The sequence below is a fragment of the Lissotriton vulgaris genome, chromosome 8, assembly GCF_964263255.1.
Source record: "Lissotriton vulgaris chromosome 8, aLisVul1.2, whole genome shotgun sequence".
Taxonomy (NCBI): domain Eukaryota; kingdom Metazoa; phylum Chordata; class Amphibia; order Caudata; family Salamandridae; genus Lissotriton; species Lissotriton vulgaris.
Genome location: NC_141696.1, coordinates 31,738,412 through 31,746,835, shown reverse-complemented (window position 1 = coordinate 31,746,835; position 8,424 = coordinate 31,738,412).

Sequence of the window (8,424 nt, the reverse complement as noted above, 5' to 3'; positions counted from 1 at the left end):
TTTTAGTTGTGATAAGGTGGGAGGATACTGTGCTTATTTTCAACTCGTGCGGCGCATTGCATCAATATTGCCAGTGGGTCTATGAGGAGATTTCTAGGGTTACTTTAAGTTGTATTTATCTGTCCATCCAGTGGATCATTTTTGGTAAATCGCATGAAGTCCCCTTGAAATTGAAAGGTATTATTTTTTATGATTCTGATGGCTAGGCTTCTGGTCGCACATTTTTAGCTTGATCAGAACCCTCAAGAGGGATCCTACAAGGAAATATTAAAGACAGATGTGGGCTGGGATTGATATAGATGCTGTGGTCGGAAGGGTTCGGAGTCAGTTGAGTATCCATATGTCTGTACTCCCTTGACCTTCCCTCAGTCATTGAGGTTGCTCGCCTCTCCTCTGTTATACTGACATTTTGACATTGTTGTTTTTAGTTTCTTATTTGTGCTATATGGTGTAACCACCATGTTGCATCAATGTTGTAAAATGGTAAGGTAAATCAATAAAATCCTTAAAAATATGTATTACTCTTAATGCACACCTGCTGTTATTTCCTGAAAAGTGTTGATCAAGAACATCAGAGCTCATTGTTGAAAACAGTAGTAACTCTGCGCCCATTCAATTACAAGCTCACTTACAAGGGCACGTAAATGCATCTTTATGACTATTTGGCATTGGTCAATAAACATAAAGTTTAAATGCAGCTTATAGTCAGTAGAAGAACATCTATTAGTCACTTCAATAACCAGATGCTAACCCAGACGGGACCAACACATGTCATTGGCCACTCCCCATCGCTGGAGGGACCTGCTATGTCATACCTCATATCAATCACATATCAATCACTCCCAGTCAGTGAGGAAGGTCAGATCAAACCTCAGCAGCCGGCCCCCGCCCCATCCACAAACCCGACATGATTCCCAAAAGGGGAAGCTGTCCAATGGGAACCATGTTTGTTACCACCCCTTTTGAGGAGGAGTCAGTATCATTACAATGGGTTGAAAACACAGGCCACTTGCACGCCTCTTCCAATATTTGATTTAAAAAGAGTATAATTTGAGTTTGCAAATCCTGTGATTTTGGAATTACAGAGGAGAAATTGAAAAATATTAGCTAACAAGATGGGTGAATTAAAGCAAGACAGCACAAGATGTGTGATTTAAAGCATCACCACTTAAAGGAGGCAAGTGAAATATCTGCGACTACATAAGTGATTTAGGGCCTGGTATATTGGAGTTTGAGCCCTCCTCCGGCAGGGCAGCAGAGTAAATTATACTGTTGCCCTGGCAGAGGTGCATATGGCCACATTTATAAATATGTGTGGCGTCGATCAACATTTTCACATTCACAGGAACCTCCATCAAGGCAGCTCCAGTGAATACATTGTAAATTTGACTTATGGCTCCATTAAACATGATGGAGACACACAGAATGTTAGAAAGTTATTTCTTTTTAATCAAAACCCCAAAGTGGTATGTTGTTTTTGAAAAAACACAATGCCCTTCCCACCATGGGTGTCTCCTCCTATGGTAAGGGGGGGGGGGGGGTGACATTTTTATGGTTTTACTTCCCCTCACTGCCAGGATTGTTCTGGCAGAGATGGACAGGACTAGGGGCCTCATTAGAGTGTGGTTGGACTGCCCCTGGCATCCTGTCGGTGGCGGTCAGACTGACATCAGGCAAAGCGGTCCAACGCCGGCATTATGGCATACGGCCGTCGGTCGGAACGTATTCCCTTCAAGAGGGACGGTGCCTGCCAGGCACCGCCATAGGGATTAGCCCGGCGGACCCTATGTTGGTAGTAGGCGTACTCTGCTGCTGTTGCACCGAGTACCCTCACCTCAAAAATATTCATCAGATGTTTAGTCTGGATGGCAGATGGGTGAGCTCAGACAGGAGAGAAAGAAGAAGAGAGTGAGAGAAAGAGAGGCAGGGCTTTACCAGTATGGATGGCTAGATTCTTTCCAAATGTCTTTGGCACAATGTAGGTGAGAGTCAAGGGAAGGCAAAAGGGTTAAGCTGAAATGAAGAGAAGTTAATTCCTATTTTCTTATCTAGCTTACTTTTTGGCATTACGAACGGTCCAATTCACAGACTTGGAAGGGGCATGTTCAGGAAGGCCCTTCCAAATGAGGAATCTGAATGGGATGTACTAATGTTTTGTAAAAAGTTCATGCTTTACCACCAACTTAAAGTTGATGCCATGGGAATGGATTCCCCTGGGATCCCTTTCCCTTTGAGAATGTTTAAAGAAATATTTCTCAGTAAACGTTTCATTTAAAAAAAAAAATGTATTCCGTTTTTTTAAAGGACATACGGGCATTGATTTGGATAACCCTTAAACCTGTACATTACAGTGGAGGCCTGTCCACAGTTATCACATAGTTAGTATTTGAGTTATGTTGGATAGACATAGATAGCATACTCTGACTTTAGAGAGAACAATGCTAGGACTTACTAGAAGGAAATTCAACTTTCCTGTATTGTCTCCATTATTTTGGTATAGGCACTTGGCTGGTTTGCCTCTGCTGTTGCTGCAGCCATATTTAAAGGACATGTATTTTTGTAGGTCACTTGCACAGTTGTGTAGAGTACATATCCAATGTAACAGCAAAGGGATATTTTTGTCTATTTCCAATAATTAATAGCATAAGGTTCTATGATGCGTGTCTTACTAGCACTTTTTGCTTCAGGACAAGCCCCCTGATATATAAAATGTAATGTGTAACTTTTCACTGGTACACACTACTAACACTTAGGGGCAGATTTATGTTGGGAATGCGCCACGTTTGCGTCACGCAACTGTGGCGTAAACGTGGCGCATCCTACGACCGATTTACAACGTGACGCATCTAGGCAGATGCGTCACGTTGTAAAGCCCTGCGCCGCTTGTGGGCGTTCGGGCGCAGGGTGGGCGTTCCGGGGCAGGTGCGCCTAGCAAAATTGGCTGAGTGAAATCTATAAGATTTCACTCAGTCACTTTGAGGCCAATGAGATGGGGCACCCCCGAGCCTTGCTGGAGCTGCGTCGCGCTTGCGACGCAACTCCAGCAATGCGTCACTTTCACGGCACAGATGCGTGACGCATCTGTGCCGTTTTTGCCCCATGGTGCGCCGCATTGTAAATGCAGCGCACCATGGGTGGCGGAGCAGCGGCGCAAAATAACTGGCGCATCCCTGGGGATGCGCCAGTTATCATAAATCTGCCCCTTAATATGCAGTGTGTAGGTAATCTGAGGTGGAATGATCAGGGGTGACATTAGAATCCTGTTACCTACTTTCTTTGAACAGGCGTGACTTGAGATATCTTTACATACACTCAACGGGAGGGCATTCCAAAAATATGCACGTTTCGGTTTATAATTTTATTGTGCCTGTTCTCTACCTGCCACCCCAGAGCACCGGCCAATCAATGACAAGGATGGGAGAGAGGAGAAAGATGTTCTCTCGCATGTGAATAATTCGAATCTATCTATAGCACCTTAACATAAAGAGAATCAAGACCAAGAAGATTAAGGGAATCATGTCTTGCCAGAGCCCGAGAAAGGGTGAGGAGTCCCCTGGTCCTCCTTTTACTTCCAATCGATAAACTGCTATTTCAGTTACAAGCTGTAATAAGGGGTGAACTGTATACATTGCATATGTAACAAGCAGCTTTCTACTCTTCCAAGGCAGTCATCCAGTTGATTGCAGGTACGATTAATTCGGAGTAATTAAACACAGTGGGTGGGGTGACACCAGTATCACCCATTAGATCACTCTTCTAACTAATCCCTCTCCCCAAAGCTTAACAGCAGAAAAGAAGGGAGAGGGAAGACACAATCCTGGAAGGCCCTCCTCCCCGAGCTGTACCTGTAATTCCAGGAGGTGATCATAAACCTCAAAGATCTGGAAGGACACTAGGAGGTGGGTCCCGAAAGTCTCTGCAACGCCATGGTGCAAGTCGCAAGGTAAGGATTTGCATCACTAGCCTCTCAGAAAACTCAGGAAAGTTCTGCAAAACTAAGACTGGAGTTCCTTAGTGTGGATTGAAACTCTGGAAAATGAAGTGTATTATTACAGCAAAACTGAGAGTGGGTAACCTGGACACATTAGTAGGAGTGGCTATCTTTCACTCAAAGTAACTGAGTGGTTAACAATTTGGGACCTATTTATGAAATAGTCATGTAGTGCAGCACAACAAGTCACCTTGCACTGCGTGACAAGGAAAGGGGAGGAATGTGCCGTATTTAAAGCAATATGCTGCAATCCTGATTTTGTTATGTTATGTTAATAACTTTTATTCGGCGCACAGCTGCCCCAGCGAAGGGGCGTCCTGGCGCCTGATCAAGTACCACAACACAACAGATCGCCGCTGAAAAGAGAGGAGATCAGTCAACAGAGGTGAACAAATAGGTTTTGATCAAACGTCTAAAGAGAGTCAGGCTGTTAAGGGCACGGATATGGACAGGAAGGGAGTTCCATAATCCAGCCGCCATGACACGAAATTTTGCCTCTGCGCTGGTGCTCATTTGGCAACCTAGCGCCTTAAACAGTCACCCTTGCCCCCTGGTGCGAGGATTCCTCCATTGTATGCAGGATTGTGTTTGTGCAGAAAGGGCCACCTTCCTATCCTCACAAAACAATCCTACGAGGCATATTCCTCTATCTATGTGTGCTGCAGAAACCACCCTTCTCCACAGCCAGAGTGGTCATTTAGACCCATATTTACCAAGAATGTGTGTCAGGCGTACGTAACCTTGCACTGCCTTGTGTTACTTTGTATCAAGGGGGTGTTCTAGTCCATGGATGGTACATTGGCATTATTTACAAAGAATTGTAAACAGGGATTGGCAGCTACCAGAGGCTGGGATAAAAAGGAGAAATGTATGCAAAAGTCATGGGGTCCAGTTGAGTATCAAAGTTGCTGTTTATAGAGGTGATTTTGTCAGAGCTGGTTGCACATGTCTTGTGAGGGGGTGATGTTTCTATACTCCTCATTCACACAAACAATCACATTAAAAAAAACTGGGAATATTTATGTGCTTAGTCAGAACATGGAAATGCTGGTTGAAATGTCAGGTGATGGTGCTTAGCAGTGCTGGGAAACTGTGATTTTCATTAGAAGAATTTTTGACATATTGAATTATAGTAAATAACTGCATTTTTCAATATTTCTAGTGCATAAATGGCATATTAAATATTTTTTTTAAGTTAAAAATAAACTGCCATTAAAGCATTGTGGATAGAAGGAAACAAAGAGTTTATACTTGGAATTATGTGCTTGTCACAGCTCTTCCGGCCTATTACTGGGACCACCATGTGAATTTCTTTGACACTTTCTTACATTTTTTCATTTTCTTACTGGTGGAACAATGGTTCCTTTACATCCCAACCATTTTGAGGGGAATTACCCTGCTCTTTCCCACCCTGAAGCTTGTATATGCATAACAAACATACATTAATATATATCAGCAAAATACACCACATAATTATAAGAAAGTCATCTAACATTTCTACAGTATCTCTGCAGTAATTTTGTCCTACAGCAAATGTGACAGATGGAATTTCAAGTTAAGAAAAATACAGACGATCTAGTCAGCTGTATAATTTGCTTGACGAACCAGGGGCATGATGGTCCAAGTGAAAGATGTGTTGTGTATAGTCATCATGGGTTTGGATAACTGCGCAACTAAATAATTGTATTAATTTGTGGAAGGAATGAACATATTTTGTATGGAAATGTGTATGCATGTATATGGAACGTCTATTGCACAAACCTTGCCAAAAGGCAGCGGAGTATCCACACGGTCAAGGACAAGTATAAAGTCAACATGTAACAGGAGAGGAAGCTGGGTTGTAACAGGTTAATTCATTGTGATGGAGCAGTCTTTGAAGACGCAAGTTTTCAACTGGTTCCTAAATTGGAGCAGCTTTGAGGAGGTATTGATGGATATGGTGATGTTGTTCCCCATATCCATCAGACACCAGGTCTAAAAAGGCCTGGTGTCTAGTTCTTACAGTTTTACACGTCTTAGTCTGCAGTCCGATGGTCTCCTGACTGTGGGACAGCCAAGATCCATCCACTAGAGGGGGTGAGCTTCTGTGGAAGATAAGCAGGGTGCTGGCCATGATGGTTTTGTTAATAATGCAGATGGTATTGAGGATGGTATGAGATGGTAACAGGGCCAATGGAGTTCCATCAGGATAGGGGTGATGTAATCAGATTTCTTCAAGCTCTGGGTGAGACGTGTTGAGGCATGAAGGATGACCCTAAAGGGTGACAGTGTAGAATCTGGGAGGTCATAAAGTAGGGGGTTACTACCTTGCAGGTACAAGGGCTTGAAAAGCAGATCGGAAGTTGCTTTCTGGAAGAAATGGTTTGACTTTCTTAAGAAGAGAAAGAAGAGAGAGCTGGTATGAGGCTGTCCTTTTGTTTTGGCAGTGTCTTTCTTATGAGTGAGGTTGGAGTCCAGTGTGAATTCAAGTGATTTGACATTTAGTGACAGTTGGGGTCCGATGCTGTTAATGTTCAAGTTATCGAGCCAGGTTTGTACTGCATCTTGTTTGTTGTTTTTGGCAATTAACAGGAATTGTGTCTTGGGTCGGTTGAGCATGAGGTAGGTCCTGAATGATGTGCAGGCAGTGTTTGAGAAGCTGGATGTTTGAAACAGAGGCGACTTTCAAGTAAAGTTGTCTATCATCGGCATGTTGGTGAATCTTGATGCTGTTATCTGTGAGTAGAGCATCAAGTAGCACCATACAGTGTTTGAAGGTGACAGAGGGTGGTATAAAGGGCTTCACAGTTCATAGGTATTTTTTCTGATCTGAATATGCCCATGTTAATAAATCAGTGTTAATTGGAAAGGTAGGAGGTGAACCAGTGAAGGACAATACGTGTGCATTCCATTGAAGAATCCAGGGTGTGTACAAGAGTGTGATGGACAACTGAATCATGAAGATGAGAGGTCCAGCAGTATCTGGAGGCAGGCTTTTCTTTATCTATGGCAAAGAAGGAATTGTCTATGTGTGCTACTGCTGGACCTGAAACCAGACCGGTAATTGTGCTGGAGATGGTTAGCACTGATGTGATCTTGGGACTGACTAGAGACTGTTTGTCAATGATCTTGCTGATGAAAGGTAGTTGAGTGATGAGGTGGTGGGTGGCAAGGTCATCAGGGTCTAGTGTTGATTTTGTTAGGAGTAGAAGGATCCAGCCTGTCTTGAAAGCTTCAGGGAAGTTGCCTTGAGTGAGGGAGGCACAGACAATGGTAAGTAGGAGTTTGAGAGCATTCAGACAGAGAGCTCTGATGATTGAAGAGCTCCAAACCTCCAAATGCGAATGCCGGAAACTGGAGAAGAAATGGCTCCACGAATGCACACCGGACAACCACGCAGCCCACAAGAATGCCACCCGCAGACATCACCACCTCATCAGGTTAGCCAAGAGATCATCCTTCAGAGACCGCCTCGATAACAAGGCACATAACAGTCAAGAGCTCTTCAGCACCGTGAAGGAACTCTCCAATCCCTGCGCCAAAGCCAATGACATCCCGCCTCACAAGAACTGTGCGACTCACTGGCCACCTTCTTCCACCGCAAGATCGCTGACATCCACGACCGCCCCATCTTCGCTAGACTCCACCCCCCCTGCAAAAACCATCCACACCAACTGCCTGACCTCCTGGGCCAACGTCAACGATGACGAGACGCACAAGACCATGAACTCCATCCACTCAGAATCCCCTTCAGACCCGTGCACACACCACTTGTTCAACAAAGCAGACGCAGCCATCGCACCCGAACTACGGAGGGTTATCATCATCTCCTTCGAAACAGCGCCATTCTCGGAATGCTGGAAACACGCCGACATCAACAACCTCCACAAAAAGCCCAAAGCGGACCCCAAGGACCTCAAGAACTTCCCACCCATCTCCCTGCTCCTGTTCCCGGTGAAGGTCATCGAGAAAATCATCAACACTCAACTGGCCAGCCACCTCGAAGACAACAGCATCCTAAACTCTTCACAGTCCGGATTCAGACAAAACCACAACACTGAGACAGCTCTTATCGCCGCCACAGACGACATCAGGTGCCAACTAGACAATGGCAAAACATCAGCCCTCATCCTCCTCAACCTGTCAGCCGCCTTCGACACGGTCTGCCACCGCACTCTAAAGACACGCCTCCAAGAAGCCGGAATCCAAGAGAAGGCCCTCAACTGGACCACCTCCTTCCTCTCCCGCAGAACCCAGAGCGTCTGCCTCCCCCCTTCCACTCCGAAGCCACCAACATCATCTGCGGCGTCCCCCAGGGCTCATCCCTCAGCCCGACGTTGTTCAACATCTACATGGCCCCCCTCGCACAAGTGGCCCGCCAGCATGACCTCAACATCATCTCCTACACCGACGATGCCCAGCTCATCTTCTCCCTCACCAAGGACTCGCACACC